Source organism: Lagenorhynchus albirostris, chromosome 1, assembly GCF_949774975.1.
Source record: "Lagenorhynchus albirostris chromosome 1, mLagAlb1.1, whole genome shotgun sequence".
NCBI lineage: Eukaryota > Metazoa > Chordata > Mammalia > Artiodactyla > Delphinidae > Lagenorhynchus > Lagenorhynchus albirostris.
Genome location: NC_083095.1, coordinates 126,870,115 through 126,890,541, shown reverse-complemented (window position 1 = coordinate 126,890,541; position 20,427 = coordinate 126,870,115).

The following is a 20,427-nucleotide window of genomic DNA, read 5'->3' as shown; positions in this document are numbered from 1 at the left end:
TCATATCACACCGATACCATGACACCCACATGTTCTCCAGGGGAACCCCAGGAGGTGAGGGGTGAGAGGTGGGTCCATGACCTGGAGCAGCTGACAACGGTGCCCTTGGGAGTTTCCTCTCTTCCAGCCAGTGGCAATGCACTGACATTTACCGGCATTGGGTTACATGGATTTACAGACTATATTATCTCCTTTTAACTTAAGTAACCCTCCCAAAATATTGTAAAATTGGGCCTCAAAGGGGCCTTGGATCAAAGATAACACTAACAAAGCAAGCACAACTGAACAACAAAAAAGAGGCAAACCTGATATATCTCCTGCCAGTTTACAAGGTTAAAAACAGCAACCATCCAGTAATCAGGTCTGACAAACAGTCAGCCAAAAAGCCTTGAATTTATCAAGAAAACTATCAGAGATACATTGCTTATACACACTATTGTTGACTATCAACATCACCTCAAGTATACACTAAGCCTTAAAATATTAGCTATGACACTATAAGGCAAGACATTTCAATAGCTCTGTGTATATGTGTGTGCATGTGTGTGTGTTAGCTTAGAATAAAAAGGCATCAGAGAGATTCCTTTTTTTGTAAGAAAAAGTTCAGAATAATCTTTTATGTCAATAGCAAAATATAAATTATTCAATCTTGATCGTGTCTGACTTAAGAGTGTATGAGATATTGTATACAGATTGTTTCTCCAAGTTGCTGAACATTTCCTGACTTTATTTCTAAGAAGACTTCCTATTTAAAAAAAAAAAAACTTTAGAAATAGTGAATAACAACTAATGCTAGGGTGTTCTGAGTATCTTGCATCCGATTCATCAATAAGAGACAAAAGAAAGGCTGTACTCAACTCGCAGAATTTGGTGAGGATATTATATGTCCAACAATCTACTTCGAACACCCATTTAGCACATAATTTATAATTAAGTGTATAGTTGTTCATCACTGTTCAATGCCAGGCCATGAGCAGCAAATGACAATGGTGAGGATTGTACTGTTGTTCTGAAGAGAAGTCAGAAATTATTTTTAAATTCCCCCTTCACAAAGTTGAAACAGAAATTCATTCTGTTGCATTTTTTAGGCTCCAAACCCAGAAAGCAAATTTATCTGATAGGTGAATTACATACTTAGGAACAGCTTAAATCTCAGGGTCATTAAATATCTTTACACCTTTCATATTTGGCCTCAAAAACGTATTTTGTTGTTCATTGAGCCGATCAGCTCACAGTTTAATATGACCAAATATCACCTACTCCTCCTATTCAGCCCGCCAGGGCAGGAATGATTACTTTCTTCTTGCCTGCTTGTGACACTTCATACATAAATGTAGTCTGGCACTGCCCACAAAAAGCCATCATCATGACTTTTATTGCTCTGCAGCTAACTAGATGAAATCCTTCTAAGTGTGAAGCCACTTTTCATTTCTTTCCTGCATCTCCCAGAGTGACTGACACAGAGTAGACATCAGAAAGTGTCTATAAAATTAATGTATTTTCCTGAACTATCTGTACCATTTCTGAGCTTCTTTAGATTTCAGTGGATATATATTCTGTATCTACCAAGTAACTTGCAAGACTGTGAGTTTCAAGAGGGGCTCAGAGTAAGAGCAGATTCTTTAGTGGGTACAGGCTGTCACTCAGGCCTATGACCCAACAGATTCAATGGTACTCAAAGTTTTTTGGAATAGGAAATCTCAGTAAGAGAATCACAGCATAGTCCCATAGAATTTGGAAGCAAAGCTGTGCTTTTCTCAGCTGATAACTATTCTTCCTTTGAGAAGAAGACCCTGGCATGCCTCAAGGACTTCATAGAGTCTAAATACTTGACTGTGTGTTGGTTCCCCACAGAGCCAAGTGTGAGATGGAGACTGGTGTACAGGAGACATACTGGGGACTGCACTTGGGTGCAACAACTCTAAGAGAGTGAAAGAGTCAGGACTGGGCAAGGGGAGGAGTTGAACTGTGATGCAGTTGCAACAGAGGCCTCAGTTGATCACACAGGGAGTTCTGAAGTTGGGATGTTTCTATAAAGTTGTCTTGCCTTGAAGAGGAAAGGGAGCCAGGTATTGCCACATCACCCAGGTACCGGATGTGGTCTTTGCCCCAGGGAGGGGAGCATAACTTTGAGCAAGGCTGCTTCCATGGGCTCTGGGAAATTTCCAGAAGGGGATCAACTGTGATCATGTTCTCATAATAGTGTCATTACAGCAGGGTAATGAGTGTCTCAGTCCTGGATTGGGACCTATGGGCAGGGTGACATAGGATCCACTATACCATTGCCTCTGAGTGACTATGTTGCTTGAGCTTCCTGTCATGAATTGAGTGCTCTCTGATTCACTAAGCCGTAAGCGTTGGTGTATACAGAAACAATTGCTTTTCAAATGGAAGTGGTATCTAGGAGGTCAGGTTCAAGTAGATCTGTATGGCATCAGCAAGTTACATCTACCACCTTCTGCTGTAGTGCTGGTGCTCCTTCACTTCACACCTGTGCCCTTCTGAGGACCTTCCTTTGCGTAGTTGATAGAGAAAGAAGGAACTCGAGCCTGGTTTACAGGTGCTCTAGCCAGAAGTGGAGGCTGCCATATTACAGTCTAATTAGGCATGACCCTCAAGGATAGTGGTGAAGGAAATTCCAGCCAGTAGGCAGAGCTTGGAGCAATGACTGTTCACTACGGGGGAAGAATAACCTGAGAAATGGATCTACACTGAGTTTGGGACAGTGGCTAACACCCAGTTAGGGACTTGGAAAGAATAAGAGTGTAAGATTGGTGACAAGAATGTTTGTGTAAGAGGAATGAGGATGGACATCGTAAATAAGAGTGTGGGGATATTTGTGTCCCATGTGAAAGTTCACTAGAGGGCATCCATTGCAGAGGAGTCATTTAATACTAAGGTGGCTACATCCACCAAAGGGAATTATGAATCTAGATTGGATCAGCTAACAGCAGAAACCAAGGCTAAACACCATTTCCCAGGAGGACCCATTAATAGTCAACTACCCATTAGCAACTGTGCTATATTGGACTCATCAGTTTGTCCGAAATGGGATAAATTACTATTTGAGAGTATTGGTTTCTCTTCCCTGTCTGACATACTCTTGCAAGCATACCATCTGTGGAATTAGAGAAAATCTTATTTACCATTGTTAAATCCCATACGAGAGAGATTGGACCAAGATGGCGGAGTAAAAGGACGTGCACTCACTCCCTCTTGGGAGAGCACCAGAATCACAACTAACTGCTGAACAATCATTGACAGGAAGACACTGGAACTCACCAAAAATGATACCCCACATCCAAAGACAAAGGAGAAGCCACAATGACACAGTAGAAGGGGTGCAATCACAATAAAATAAAATCCCATAACCACTGGGTGGGTGACTCACAAACTGGAGAACACCTATACCACAGAAGTCCACCCACTGGAGTGAAGGTTCTGAGCCCCACGTCAGGCTTCCCAACCTGGACGTCTGGCAACAGGAGAAGGAATTCCTAGAGAATCGAATTTGAAGGCTGGATATGAAGGATTTGATTACAGGACTTCGACAGGACTGGGGGAAACAGAGACTCAACTCTTGGAGGGCACACACAAAGTAGTGTGTGCATCAGGACCCAGGGGAAGGAGCAGTGACCCCAGAGGAGACTGAACCAGACCTACCTGCTAGTGTTGGAGGGTTTCCTGCAGAGGCAGGGGGTGGCTCTGTCTCACTGTGAGGACAAGGACACTGGCAGCAGAAGTTCTGGGAAGTACTCCTTGGTGTGAGCCCTCCCAGAGTCTGCCATTAGCCCCACCAAAGAGCCCGGTAGTCTCCAGTGTTGGGTTTCCTCAGGCCAAACAAGCAACAGGGAGGGAACTCAGCCCTACCCATCAGCTGACAAGCGGATTAAAGTTTGCCTGAGCTCTGCCCACCAGAGCAACACCCAGCTCTACCCATTACCAGTCCCTCCCACCAGGAAACTTGTACAAGCCTCTTAGATAGCCTCATCCACCAGAGGGCAGACAGCAGAAGCAAGAAGAACTAGAATCCTGCAGCCTGTGGATAAAAACCACATTCACGGAAAGATAAACAAGATGAAAAGGCAGAGGGCTATATACCATATGAAGGAACAAAATAAAACCCCAGAAAAACAACGAAATGAAGTGGAGATAGGCAACCTTCAAGAAAAAGAATTCAGAATAATGATAGTGAAAATGATACAGGACCTCAGAAAAAGGGTGGAGGCAAAGATCAATAAGATGCAAGAAATGTTTAACAAAGACCTAGAAGAATTCAAGAACAAACACCTAGAAGAATTAAAGAACAAACAAACAGAGATGAACAATACAATAACTGAAATGAAAAATACACTAGAAGGAATCAACAGCAGAATAACTGAGGCAGAAAAAACGGATAAGTGACCTGGAAGACAGAATGGTGGAATTCACTGCCACAGAACAGAATAAAGAAAAAAGAATGAAAAGAAATGAAGCCACCCTAAGAGACCTCTGGTACAACATTAAATGCAACAACATTCGCATTATAGGGGTCCCAGAAGGAGAAGAGAGAGAGAAAAGACCCGAGAAAATATTTGAAGAGATTATAGTTGAAAAATTCCCTAACATGAGAAAAGAAATAGCCACCCAAGTCCAGGAAGTGCAGAGAGTCCCAAGAAGGATAAACCCAAGGAGAAATACACTGAGACACATAGTAATCAAACTGATAAAAATTAACGACAAAGAAAATTATTGCAAGCCACAAGGGAAAAATGACAAATAACATACAAGGGAACTCCCATAAGGTTAACAGCTGATTTCTCAGCAGAAACTCTACAAGCCAGAAGGGAGTGGCATGACATATTTAAAGTGATGAAAGGGAAGAACGTACAGCCAAGATTACTCTACCCAACAAGGATCTAATTCAGATTCGATGGAGAAATCAAAAGCTGTACAGACAAGCAAAAGCTAAGAGAATTCAGCACCACCAAACCAGCTCTACAACAAATGCTAAAGAAACTTCTCTAAGTGAGAAACACAAGAGAAGAAAAGGACCTACATAAACAAACCCAAAACAATTAAGAAAATGGTCATAGGAACATACATATCTATAATTACCTTAAGCGTGAATGGATTAAACGCTCCAACCAAAAGACACAGGCTCCCTGAATGGATACAAAAACAAGACCCATCTATATGGTGTCTACAAGAGACCCACTTCAGACCTAGGGACACATACAGACTGAAAGTGAGGGGATGGAAAAAGATAGTCCATGCAAGGGGACATCAAAAGAAAGCTGGAATAGCAATACTCATATCAGATAAAATAGATAAAATAAAGAATGTTACAAGAGACAAGGAAGGACACTACATAATGATCAAGGGATCAATCCAAGAAGAAGATATAACAATTATAAAACTATATGCACCCAACATAGGAGCACCTCAATACATAAGGCAACTGCTAACAGCTATAAAAGAGGAAATCGACAGTAACACAATAATAGTGGGGGACTTTTAACACCTCACTTACACCAATGGACAGATCATCCAAACAGAAAATTAATAAGGAAACACAAGCTTTAAGTGACACAATGGACCAGATAGATTTAATTAATATTCATAGGACATTCCATCCAAAAACAGCAGATTACACTTTCTTCTCAAGTGCACATGGGACATTCTCCATGACAGATCATATCTTGGGTCACAAATCAAGCCTCAGTAAATTTAAGAAAATTGAAATCATATCAAGCATCTTCTCTGACCATAATGCTATGAGATTAGAAATCAATTACAAAGAAAAAAATGTAAAACACACAAACACATGGAGGCTAAATAATACGTTACTAAATAACCAACAGATGACTGAAGAAATCAGAACATATCTAGACACAAATGACAACAAAAACACGACAATCCAAAACCTATGGGATGGGCAAAAGCAGTTTGAAGTGGGAAGTTTAGAGCAATACAATCCTACCTCAAGAAACAAGAAAAACCTCAGAAAAAACACTCTAACCTTACACCTAAAGGAATTAGAGAAAGAAGAACAAACAAAACCCAAAATTAGTAGAAGGAAAGAAATCATAAAGATCAGAGCAGAAACAACTGAAACAGAAACAGAGAAAACAATAGCAAAGATCAATAAAACTAAAAGCTGGTTCTTTGAGAAGATAAACAAAATTGATAAACCTTTAGCCAGACTCATCAGGAAAAAGAGGGAGAGGACTCAATGAGATTACAAATGAAAAAGGATAAGTTACAACAGACGTTGCAAAATACAAAGCATCCTAAGAGACTACTACAAGCAACTCTATGTCAATAAAATGGACAACCTGGAAGAAATGGACAAATTCTTAGAAAGATATAACCTTCCAAGACTGAACCAGGAAGAAATAGAAAATATGAACAGACCAATCACAAGAAATGAAATTGAAACAGTGATTAAAAATCTTCCAACAAACAAAAGTCCAGGACCAGATGGCTTCACAGGTGAATTCTATCAAACATTTAGAGAAGAGCTAACACCCATCCTTTTCAAACCCTTCCAAAAAATTGCAGAGGAAGGAACACTCCCAAACTCATTCTATGAGGCCACCATCACCCTGATACAAAAACCAGACAAAGATACTACAAAAAAAGAAAATTACAGACCAGTATCACTGGTAAATATAGATACAAAAGTCCTCAACAAAATACTAGCAAACAGAATCCAACAAAACATTAAAAGGATCATACACCATGATCAAGTGGGATTTATCCCAGGGATGCAAGGATTCTTCAATATATGTAAATCAATCAATGTGATATACCATATTAACAAATTGAAGAATAAAAACCATATGATCATCTCAATAGATGCAGAAAAACCTTTTGACAAAATTCAACACCCATTCATGATAAAAGCTCTCCAGAAAGTGGGCATAGAGGGAACCTACTTCAACATAATAAAGGCCATGTACGACAAACCCACAGCAAACATCATTCTCAATGGTGAAAAACTGAAAGCATTTCCTCTAAGACCAGGAACAAGACATGGATGTCCACTCTCGCCACTATTATTCAACATAGTTTTGGAAGTCCTAGCCACGGCAATCAGAGAAGAAAACTCAATAAAAGGAATACAAATTGGAAAAGAAGAAGTAAAATGGTCACTGTTTGCAGATGACATGATACTATACATAGAGAATCCTAAAGATGGCACCAGTAAACTACGAGCTAATCAATGAATTTGGTAAAGCTGCAGGATACAAAATTAATGCACAGAAATCTCTTGCGTTCCTATACACTAATGATGAAAAATCTGAAAGAGAAATTAAGGAAACACTCCCATTTACCATTGCAATAAAAAGAATAAAATACCTAGGGAGAAAAAAGACCTGTAAGCAGAAAACTATAAGACACTGGTGAAAGAAATTAAAGATGATACAAACAGATGGAGAGATATACCATGTTCTTGGATTGGAAGAATCAATATTGTGAACATGACTACACTACAGAGCAATCTACAGATTCAGTGCAATCCCTATCAAATTACCAATGGCATTTTTTACAGAACTAGAACAAAAAGTCTTAAAATTTGTATGGAGACACAAAAGACCCCGAATAGCCACAACAATCTTGAGAAAAGAGAACAGAGCTGGAGGAATCAGACTCCCTGACTTCAGACTATACTACAAAGCTACAGTCATCAAGACAATATGGTAGTGGCACAAAAACAGAAATATAGACCAATGGAACAGGATAGAAAGCCCAGAGATAAACTCACGCACTTATGGTCAACTAATCTATGACAAAGGAGGCAAGGATATACAATGGAGAAAAGACAGCCTCTTCAATAAGTGGTGCTGGGAAAACGGGACAGCTACACATAAAAGAATGAAATTAGAACACTCCTTAACACCATACACAAAAATAAACTCAAAATGGATTAGAGACCTAAATGTAAGACTTCACACTATAAAACTCTTAGAAGAACAGGAAGAACACTCTTTGACATAAGTCACAGCAAGATCTTTTTTGATCCACCTCCTAGAGTAATGGAAATAAAAACAAAAGTAAACAAATGGACCTAATGAAACTTAAAAGCTTTTGCAAAGCAAAGGAAACTACAAACAAGACGAAAAGACAACCCTCAGAATGGGAGAAAATATTTACAAACAAATCAATGGACAAAGGATTAATCTCCAAAATATATAAACAGCTCATGCAGCTCAATATTTAAAAAAACAAACAACCCAATTAAAAAATGGGCAGAAGACCTAAATAGACATTTCTCCAAAGAAGACTTACAGATGGCCAAGAAGCACATGAACACCTGCTCAACATTACTAATTTTTAGAGAAATGTAAATCAAAACTACAATGAGGTATCACCTCACGCCAGTTAGAATGGGCATCATCAGAAAATCTACAGACAACAAATGCTGGAGAGGGTGTGGAGAATAGGGAAACCTTTTGCACTGTTGGTGGGAATGTAAATTGATACAGCCACTATGGAGAACAGTATGGAAGTTCCTTAAAAAACTAAAAATAGAATTACCATATGACCCAGCAATCCCACTACTGGGCATATCCAGAGAAAACCATAATTCAAAAAGACACATGCACCCCAATGTTCATTACAGCACTATTTACAATAGCCAGGTCATGGACGTAACCTAAATGCCCATCAACAGACGAATGGATAAAGAAGATGTGGGACATATATACAATGGAATATTACTCAGCCATGAAAAGGGACGAAATTGGGTCATTTGTAGAGTTGTGGATAGATCTAAAGACTGTCATACAGAGTGAAGTAAGTCAGAAAGAGAAAAACAAATATCGTATATTAACGTATATATGAGGAACCAATAAAAATGGTACAGATGAACCAGTTTTCAGGGCAGAAATAGAGACACAGATGTAGAGAACCAACGTATGGACACCAAGGGGGGAAATTGGGGGTGGGGGGTGGGGGTGGGATGAATTGGAAGATTGGTATTGACATATATACACTGATATGTATAAAATGGATAACTAATAAGAACCTGCTGTATAAAAAAATAATTTTTTAAAAAAACCCCATATGACATTTATTTTTTACCAAAATACTCAATTCATAGCAATAGAAATGCATCAATAGACCCCTGCCTATGAAATTCACTGTTTTGTTTTGGTTTTGGTTTTTTTGCGGTACGCGGGCCTCTCACTGTTGTGGCCTCTCCTGTTGCGGAGCACAGGCTCCAGACGCTCAGGCTCAGCGGCCATGGCTCACGGGCCCAGCCGCTCCGCGGCACGTGGGATCTTCCCGGACCGGGGCACGAACCCGCGTCCCCTGCATCGGCAGGCGGACTCTCAACCACTGCGCCACCAGGGAAGCCCGAAATTCACTGGTTTTATCACCATACCCCATCACCCAGAAGCAGGTGCCCTAATAAAACAGAGAATGACCTCTAAAGACTTTTTGTGGTATCTACTGGGAGATAACACCTGCAAGGCTGAAGTGCTGCCCTGAAGGGTCTGGGAACTAAGGTGTGAAACTGGAAATGGCTACTCTCACTGTTACACCTGATAAATCACTGGAAGAGCTCTTGTTTCCCATCCGCAAACCTTGGGGCTCTGCTACTTTTGTGATCTAAGTCCTCAGGAGAAGTATTATTTCCTCAGGAGATAAAATATTAAATGTGAAGTTGAGTATGCCACCTGACCATTTAGGATTCCTCAGGTCACTGAATTGTCAGGCTGAGAAAGGAGGATTTACTGTCTGGGGTTATTGGTATCAATTATCAAGGGAAAATTAGGTTGCTGCTATACATCTGGTGCAGGAATGACCATATCTGGGACCTGGGAGAGTCAATGGGGTGCCATTTAGAATCTGGAAATAGTTGAAGAATAGTAATTGCATGTCCAATATTAAAGTTCAATTAAAGACCAAAGTAACCCAATAAAGTCATGGGAAAAGAAGGATTCAGACCACTTGGGTATGAAGATATTTTCATCAAGCAAATAACCCCAAAGAGCCCCAAATAGCCAAGGTACTGACTGAGGGACAAGGTCCCTTCATGGATTTGCAATGGGAGGTTCTGGAGGGAGATTATGATGTGGGAGGGAGAAAATCCAGTCCTCCTCGCATCAGGTGGCATCTTCAGAAGTAGCTGAATTTCCTCCATTGTTCTAGTTCCCACTGGAACGGTCTGCCATCATCATAGCCTCTACCAGGTGACCCTGGCCCTGGGCTCTGGTTACACTGCCTTTTCCCTCTCTCCTTATGCCTAACACTTCAGTGCCTTCTTGCTGTTGCTAATCTTTGGGTTATCTCATTTCCCCTATTTTATTTCTCAGCTTTCCTATCACCTTTGTGACCAATTCCCTGCATTAAATTCCTTCTGTTCTAAGGTTTATGTGGTTTCTATTTCTTTGTTTTTAATTGCACTATAATGGATTGTCTATTTCTTAATTAGCCCCTGACAATTAACTGTTCATGAAGAGGGAACTGGTTAAAGGATGATAATGACAATCACAATAGTTTATATATATTAAGAATTTACTAAGATCTAGGCCCTGTGCTAGAGATTTTATATGCATTAACTAATTTAATCCTCTCAATAACTCTAAAAGGCATCCCCATTTTTTTCAAGAGGCAGCACAACTTGCTTGAAGTTACACACTCAATGGCCCAAGTGAGACTTGAACACAAGTCTGTGTGACACTAAATTCATATTCATCACAGTCATTCATCACCAGGTGCCCTAATAAAACAGAGAATGACCTGCTAAAGACATCATTGTCTTTAGCATTGTACATTGTACAATGTAGCATTATACATTGTACAAACATCAAAACAATGTTTTCAAAAAATAAATATACAGAAAAATGCCCCTAATATAATATTAAGTTTTTAAAAGTAAGATAGAAAACTCCATGTATGGGATCCTAAGAGTTTTTTTAAAAATCGGATATGTATTTATCTTATAAACAGATATGTCAAAACCAGTCATTTCTACATGGAATTACAGGCCATTTTTACTATCCTTCATATGCGCCTATCTACTTTTCTGAATTTTTCCCTTTTAAAAAATGGATGCATATGACCCTGTATTAGGATTAGGTATGACACCTCCAAGACTTCATCAAAGACCCAGACCCATGCCCTCTTGCGGCTCCATCCACCTCGGTGTGCCACCTAGGGCCTTCCCATTCTCATACAAGCAGCAGGAAAGAGAAAGGGAGCACCCTGCCCTTTGAAGGAGCCTTCGCGGAAATTGCATACACTTCTTGTTTCCATAGCATTGACCAGAAGTTAGTCACAGGGTCACCTTGGGCTACAAGGGAGGCAGTAAATATAGCCATTCAGCTGAGTGACAATGTGGGTTCAGTTAGTTAAGAATGGATGTGCAGGGACTTCCCTGGCGGTCCAGTGGTTAAGACTTCACCTTCCAATGCAGGGGCTGTGGGTTCGATCCCTGGTCGGGGAGCTAAGATCCCACATGCTTCATGGCCAAAAAACCAAAACATAAAACAGAAGCAATATTGTAACAAATTCAATACTTTAAAAATGGTCCATATCAAAAAAAAAAATCTTAAAAAAAATCTTAAATAAAAAAAGAATGGATGTGCAGGCAATCGGCATTCTCTTGTACAGACCCTTGTAATCAGTATAAAATAAAAAATAAATTATGTTGCTTTAATTGCTCAACTCTACTGCACAGTTTCTAACTAACTGGGTTCCATTTATATCCAAACAGAGATGTTTAACCTTTCAGCCTTTACAGAGGGTGTAGTACATGGGGGAGTGATTTTTTAAAATAAACTTTTAATTTTGGAAAATTTTTAGACTTACAGAAAATTGCAAATGTAGTACAGAGAGCTCTTCATTTACCCAGTTTTAGTTTCTCCAAATACTGTCATCTTAAATTACCATGGTGCATTTGTCAGAACTAAAAAGGCAACGTTGGTACATTATCATCATCTAAACTCCAGATTTTATCAGATTTCACCAGTTTGTCCTCTTTCTGTTCTGGGATCCAATGCAAGATCTCACATTACATTTAGTTATCATTTCTCCCTAGTCTCCTCTAGTCAGTGAGTTTCTCAAGTCTTTCCTTTTTAAATTTTTGTTTCTAATGACCTCAACAGTTTTGAGAAGTACAAGTCAGGTATTTGTAGAATGTCCCTCAGTCTGGGTTTGTCAGATGTTTTCTCAAGGTTGGACTGGGATTACAGGTTTGGAGGAAGCACAGCACAGAGGTGAAGTGCCCTTCCCATTACATGCTATCAGGGGTACCTGGTACCCCTGATACCCCTGGTACATACATATCACTGATGATGTTGACCGTCATCACTTGATAAAGGTGGTGTTTGCAAGATTTCTATACTATAAAGTTATTATTTTTTCCTTTCCTACGTGCTACCCTTTAGAAGTGAGTAACAGTCCAGGCCATACATGAAGTAGGAGGTGGGGTTATCTACATATATTATTTGGGATTCCTCTGTAAAGAAGGGTTGCCTCTTCTCACTGGGGGAGTAGAATGCATTGCTTTTGCTTCAAGACATTAACAAGTGATAAGAATATCTTACAGGCATTGTGGTCAGTTCTAGGACACCCTGATATATCCCTAGTTTCAAAGAACATACGATCTTGTCAAGGACAAAAAAATATAATGAAAGAGTCATAGTCCAAAGTGAGAGGTGCTCTAAGAGGTGTATGTACCATGGAGCCCGGATTGGTCAGGTGAGAGAGGGTTTATTCTCTGGGAGAGAGATGGTCAGAAAAAGCCTCCAGGATGAAAGGACATATGAGGTTAAATACATTTATCTAGTTAAGTAAATTGGAGATCCCATTAACCATTATCCAAAAAGGGGGAGAAAAAGCTGGTCTGCAGGCCATGAAACTGCGAGTGTTTGGTTTGCTGAATTTGAGGTGGGAATGTCCAGTAGAAACTTGGAAATTCTTACCTGGGTCCTGGGAAGAGGAAGGAGTTTCAGAGACAGATTTGGAAATTTCCCCTGGGATGGGCAGAGGCTCAGGGGGGCCTCAAGAGGGGTTAAGTCTTTATAAGAGAGCATGAAGAGTGAAAAGGGGTGGCAAAAGGAGAAAAGGCAAGGACACAAGGGTCCCTACTACTTATAAGGTTTCTCAACACACATACTCTACTAAGAGACTCGGACAGGCAGAGGCTTGCACCTTCATTATGCTGTGAAGCAAGATCACATTTACTGGCAGAAATGAAGTACGTGTGGATGGAAATCAGGCTGCACCCAATCTCAAAGCAAATACTCTACACAAGGATTTTTCAATGACTTAATGGTTGTATAATGGATGATACTGAGCATGACTTCTAACTCCCTGGACCCTTGTGGCAAGATCTCCATGCAAGATTAAAACCAAGGAAATATGTCTCTTTCTTGACTTTAAAATGTTCAGGTACGTGTTTGTGCTGATTATGTTATATCTGCTCAACACAGACAATAAATGAAATTAAGAAACAAGTAGTAAAAGTTACTCATAATCCCTCCCCACGAAATGATCAACTACAACTAGAAGTTTTATATATGAACACACACACATATACATACAACAAATAGATATCATAATATATTTATACTGTGGAAAAAAGTTTTATATGATAGATAATTGTATGTAAAAACTAATGTATATAACCTCTTGGAGATTTTTTAATACCTGTCTTTGCATATCTTATTTTTTAACCAAAAAATGGAATCATAGTTTGTACATTGTTTTATAACTCTCCTTTAAAAATATTATCATTAATCATTATTATTACCATCGTGAACATTACTATTTATTGCAACATGTACTTTTAGGGAGGTATCATTATCCTCATTTTACAGATAAAGAAATCATGGATGACAGACATTAAGTAAATTGTGATCCACAGCCATTTTAACCCAGCCTTGCAGAGTCCAAACCCATGGAGTTTATGTCAATACATGCTCATTTAGAATATTAGTTTAAAATTAATTGTCCAATTTATTAAAATTACAAATACACTATATAGCACAGGGAACTCTATTCAATACTCTGTAATGACCTATCCATATAGGTCCATATATCCCATCATAGAATCTAAAAAAAGAGTGGATATATGCATATGTATAACTGATTCACTTTGCTGTACAGCAGAAACTAACACATTATAAATCAACTATACGCCAATAAAAATTAATTTAATAAATAAATAAAATACAATTATTCAATTTACAATATTAATCACTTTCTTATTTTCCTTATAAGTGTAGAAAATTTTAATAATCATTAATAAGGAGCTTGTATTAATTTTGGTCCTATTTACAAATTTAATTAAATGCTTTAATTATTTCAATTTGAATTTTGAATCTAATATAGTCAATTTCCTGTTTAAGTATTTCAGTATCTGATTTACAGGGAGACCTCTCTGAAGTATTTAAGAATATTTGTAAATCCAATAAGTTAAATATAAATATGAATCTAAAATGCCTTTAATTGTTCCCATACTGTTTACAAAATAAGTGAGATTTAAACATTAAGCAACAAATTTAAACAAATTATTTAATTACACATTATAAGTTAGAATTGCAATCCTAGCATGCCAAATTCTATGAAACATTACAAACACCTAAAGTACCAAACAGAAACAAATTCATTAATATGTAAATATTATTACTGCTTGTTTGATTTACTTCTTCATCTTTATAATGAATTCTAAATAACCTTGAATCAAAACACACCTATCCGGTTCTAGGTTATGGAATGGAGGAGTAGCCTGTATTAGATTAACTCTCTTGCCAATAACAATTGTAAATCCTGGACAAAATATAAAAAACAACTGTGTGAAGGCACTGGAGAGCAACTCAAAGTAGAGGGAAATGGGAAGGATGTTATCCTTGAAGAAGAGAAGCTCACTGGGTGAGACCGACATTTAATCAGCTTTTCCCCTTGGGGCATTTCATAGTTTACTGAAGTACCTAGGCTAATAGAGCTCAAGCATAGAGTGGAAGTTTTACTAGTATGAGACAGAATTCAGAGCTTTGGAAATGATCCAGAAGCACTGGAAATCAGGGAGCAGGAAGGGGCAGGGGAGAGAACGACCCAGAAAGGAATCAGTCACAAAAGAAGGAGATCCAAAATTTTAATATAAATATCCCTTTAATCCTTGACTGATTCCTAAATTGTGTATGCAGAGGACAAGACTTCAAGAAACTCAGCAAAAAAGAGGTTAAGGAACTGAGCTGAGATTTTAGCAGCTCCCTAGGACTCAGGAGTTTAAGTTTGGCATTTAAGTCCAACCAAAATAGAGGAGCTTGGCAAACAGCTAGAGCTTTCCACTGACATTCCTGAAGAGCTACACCTTAGGAGCAAAGACCACATCTGAGGACCAAGGGAAAAACTGAATATACCTTCTCTAATGAAGGCTAAAACTAAGCCCCCAAGGATCAAGATAATCTGCAAGTAATTTAACTGTTGCCACAACAAAATGCAATATTCTTTAGAGGAATATAACTTAACCTAGATTTTCTATAACATATTGTATACAATGACCCATAAGTGACTTATATGTTCGATTTGGAATTAGCTGAAACAAGTATAATAAATATGATAGAGAAACTATAGGAAAATGTAGCCACAGTGGATGAACAAACAGGGAATCTCAATGGAGAAACGAGAAAAGTTTTTTAAAGAACCAGATAGAAATTCCAGAATTCTAGAAATTCTAGATGCATAACCTAAATCTAATCATGAGAAATTATCAGACAAACTCAAATCGACTGATATTCTACAAAATACTTGCCCTGTAATATTTTAAAATATCAAAGCCATGGAAGTCAAGGAAACACAAAAGACCTGTTTTAGAATGCTCAGCATACAGATTCTGTATATTAGATTAATACTCATCATAGCCATTCAACACCATAATGCATATTATAAGCCATCAAAACTATTTTGAAGAATATATAGAGAAAAGTGTTTATGATATAATACTAGCTTCTTAAAAGTAAGATTAAAAAGTCAATGTATAGGATCCTAAGAGCTTTATTTTTTAATCTAATAGCTATCTATCTATCTAGCTATCTCATAAATATACTAGATATGATGATAAAGAACACCCTTCTTTACACAAGATTGCCAGCTAACAAATGTAAAAGTAATGATAAAAATTATCATTTTACTACAACTGAAAAAAATTAATTCAGGCAAGCTTGTCAATGGAAGCCAAAGCATTTGAATGAAAGGTTGGTTGGGAACCAGCTATTCACATAGTTCATGAGTCTCACACCACAGGTGTGATATTAACAAGAGGGAAAAATTTACATTGGAGGAATCAGGTTGTCAACACCTTAACACAATGATCAATCTTATCATCCTTCATGGTAAGACAGCAAGACATATATGCCGCCTGGTGTGATGTAATATGAACAACACAGTAGTACTAGAATGTTCTTTCCAAAAATATGTAACCTCAGTTTAACTGATTGTTTATATCTAATTTTCATTTAATGAGAAATCTGGGGATGGAGGAACAGGCTAAATTGACACAATGAGGAGTCAACCAAACAAATCCAGAAGGTAGAAGATACTGCTGGACAAATGCCCAAGTCCCTTGAAAAAACATCCCATGATGAAAAAAATGCAGTCTCCTGACTGTTCTCGATTTTAGAAGACTTTAAGACATGTAACCATGTTACATTGGCCCTTGATTGGATTTTGGTTTGAATAAATTAAATTTTAAATATACTTTTGGGATAATTGGAAAATTTTAAATATAGGCTGAGTATTAGATGATATTAAGGAATTGTTGTTAATTTGGTTAGAGGTGACAATGGGTTGTGATTAAGTAGGAAATGTCCTTACTCTTTGGAAATGCTTTAGTGATGTATTATTGTTCTCAATTATTTGATCCTTCTTTTCTGGATAAGAATTATATATCCTCCCCTCCCTTCATCTCTTGCCCTGTGATATACAGGCTTTCCTCTAGAAGGAGTATATTTTCCCTCTCCATTGACATCATGCTAACCTTTGATCAGTGAAATATAAGCAGAAGTGACACTTTGCCAGTCTGACAGAAGCTTGAAGTGGCACTGCAAATTTCTGCCTGCTCTCTTCTTCTTTTCCTTCTTCCATGGGAATGGCATGACCTAGCTAGGGGATGCTCCTTCATCCTGGATCCCAGGATGAAGAGTGAGGTGAAATAGACTCAGCCTATCCATACGCTGGAGTATAGCCAATGGTGATTAACAATTTACATGTAATGCGAAGGAAAATAAACCTTTGTCTTATGTTGCTGAAGTTTGGGGCTGCTTTTTACAGCAGCATCACTTAGTGGAAGCTGAGCTTCCACTTTGATACAGAGGCATACTGGGGTATTCAGGGATGACATATTTTTAATTGTTTAGCAAAAATTCAAAGAAATATGAAATATAAAAAGAACCAAATGAAAATTTCAGAATTTAAAAAGCAACAACTGAAATTAAAAAACAACAACAACAACAACAACTCACTGGATGGGCTCAGTAAAAGAGTGGAGATGACAGAGGAGTGGACCTAAAGCGAGAAGGATAGAAATGATCCAATCTGAGCAACAAAGAGAAAACAGATGAAAAACATAAAGAGAAATTCAGGAATCTGCTGTACAATATCATGCCTATAATTAACAATACGCTATTATACACTTAAAATTTTGTTGTGAGTAGATTTCATGTTAAATGTTCTTACCACAATAAAAACAAACAAAAAATCATTACCATCAACAACGACAAAGTTAAGGTAAGAAGGTGGTACTAAGAAGCATGGACTATTAAAAATAAACGAATCTAAGGACTTCCCTTCTGGTCCAGCGGTTAACACTCTGCACTCCAATGCAGGGGGCCTGGGTTTGATCCCTGGTCAGGGAACTAGATCCCACATACCACAACTGAAAGATCTTGCATGGTGCACCTAAAGATCCCACATGCCACAACCGCAGCCAAATAAATAAATGAAATAATTTTAAAATAAATCAATAAATCTAAAAAACTTCACTGTGTATAAAATAAATAAGCCATGGGGATGTATTATACAGCATAAGGAACACGGTCAATAATACTGTAATACTTTGTTTGAGGACAGAAGGCTGCTAGAGTTCTGGTGGTGATCACTTCATAATGCATGCAAATGTCAAATTGCTATGTAGTACCCCTGAAACTAACATAAAATTGTACACCAACTATATTTCTTTTTTTAATTTAAAAAAATTTTTTAACATCTTTATTAGAGTATAATTGCATTACAATGGTGTGTCAGTTTCTGCTTTATAACAAAGTGAATCAGTTATACATATACATGTGTCCCCATATGTCTTCCCTCTTGCATCTCCCTCCCTATCCCACCCCTCTAGGTGGTCACAAAGCACCAAGCTGATCTCCCTGTGCTGTGCGGCTACTTCCCACTAGCTATCTATTTTATGTTCGGTAGCATATATATGTCCATGCCACTCTCTCACTTTGTCCCAGCTTACCCTTCCCCCTCCCCGTATCCTCAAGTCCATTCTCTAGTAGGTCTGCATCTTTATTACCGTCTTGCCCCTAGGTTCTTCTGACATTTTCTTTTTTATTTTTGCTTTTTTTTTGATTCCATATATATGTGTTAGCATACGGTATTTGTTTTTCTCTTTCTGACTTACTTCACTCAGTATGAGTCCCTAGGTCCATCCACCTCACTACAAATAACTCAGTTTTGTGACTTTTTATGGCTAAGTAATATTCCATTGTATATATGTGCCACATTTTCTTTATCCATTCATCTGTTGATGGACACTTAGGTTGCTTCCATGGCCTGGCTATTGTAAATAGAGCTGCAATAAACATTTTGGTACATGACTCTTTTTGAATTATGGTATTCTCAGAGTATATGCACAGTAGTGGGATTGCTGTGTCATATGGTAGTTCTATTTGTAGTTTTATAAGGAACCTCCATACGGTTCTCCACAGTGGCTGAACCAATTCACATTCCCACCAGCAGTGCAAGAGGGTTCCCTTTTCTCCACACCCTCTCCAGCATTTATTGTTTCTAGATTTTTTGATGATGGCCATGCTGACTGGTGTGAGATGATATCTCATTGTAGTTTTGATTTGCATTTCTCTAATGATTAATGATGTTGAGCATTCTTTCATGTGTTTGTTGGCAATCTGTATATCTTCTTTGGAGAAATGTCTATTTAGGTCTTCTGCCCATTTTTGGATTGGGTTGTTTTTTTGTTATTGAGCTGCATGAGTTGCTTATATGTTTTGGAGATTTATCCTTTGTCAGTTGCTTCATTGGCAAATATTTTCTCCCATTCTGAGGGTTGTCTTTTTGTCTTGTTTATGGTTTCCTTTGCTGTGCAAAAGATTTTAAGTTTCATTAGGTGCCATTTGTTTATTTTTGTTTTTATTTCCATTTCTCTAGGAGGTGGGTCAAAAGGGATCTTGCTGTGATTTATGCCATAGAATGTTCTGCCTATGTTTTCCTCTAAGAGTTTGATGGTGTCTGGCCTTACATTTAGGTCTTTAATCCATTTTGAGTTTATTTTTGTGTATGGTGCTAGGGAGTGTTCTAATTTCATTCTTTTACATTAGCTGTCCAGTTTTCCCAGCACCACTTATTGAAGAGGCTGTTTTTTCTTCCCTGTATATTCTTGCCTCCTTTATCAAAGATAAGGTGACCATAGGTGCGTGGGTTTATCTCTGGGCTTTCTATCCTGTTCCATTGGTCTATATTTCTGTTTTTGTGCCAGTACCATATTGTCTTGATGACTGTAGCTTTGTAGTATAGTCTGAAGTCAGGGAGTCTGATTCCTCCAGCTCTGTTCTCTTTTCTCAAGATTGTTTTGGCTATTCGGGGTCTTTTGTGTTTCCATACAAATTGTGAGATTCATTGTTCTAGTTCTGTGAAAAATGCCAGTGGTAGTTTGATAGGGATTGCATTGAATCTATAGATTGCTTTGGGCAGTAGAGTCATTTTCACAATGTTGATTCTTCCAATCCAAGAACATGGTATATCTCTCCATCTGTTTGCATCATCTTTAATTTCTTTCATCAGTGTCTTATAATTTTCTGCATACAGGTCTTTTGTCTCCTTCTGTAGGTTTATTCCTAGATATTTTATTCTTTTTGTGGCAATGGTAAATGGGAGTGTTTTCTTAATTTCACTTTCAGATTTTTCATCATTAGTGTATAGGAATGCAAGAGATTTCTGTGCATTAATTTTGTATCCTGCTACTTTACCAAATTCATTGATTAACTTTAGTAGTGTTCTGGTAACATCTTTAGGATTCTCTATGTATACTATCATGTCATCTGCAAACAGTGACAGCTTTACTTCTTCTTTTCCGATTTGGATTCCTTTTACTTCTTTTTCTTCTCTGATTGCTGTGGCTAAAATATCCAAAACTATGTTGAATAATAGTGGTGAGAGTGGGCAAACGTGTCTTCTTCCTAATCTTAGTGG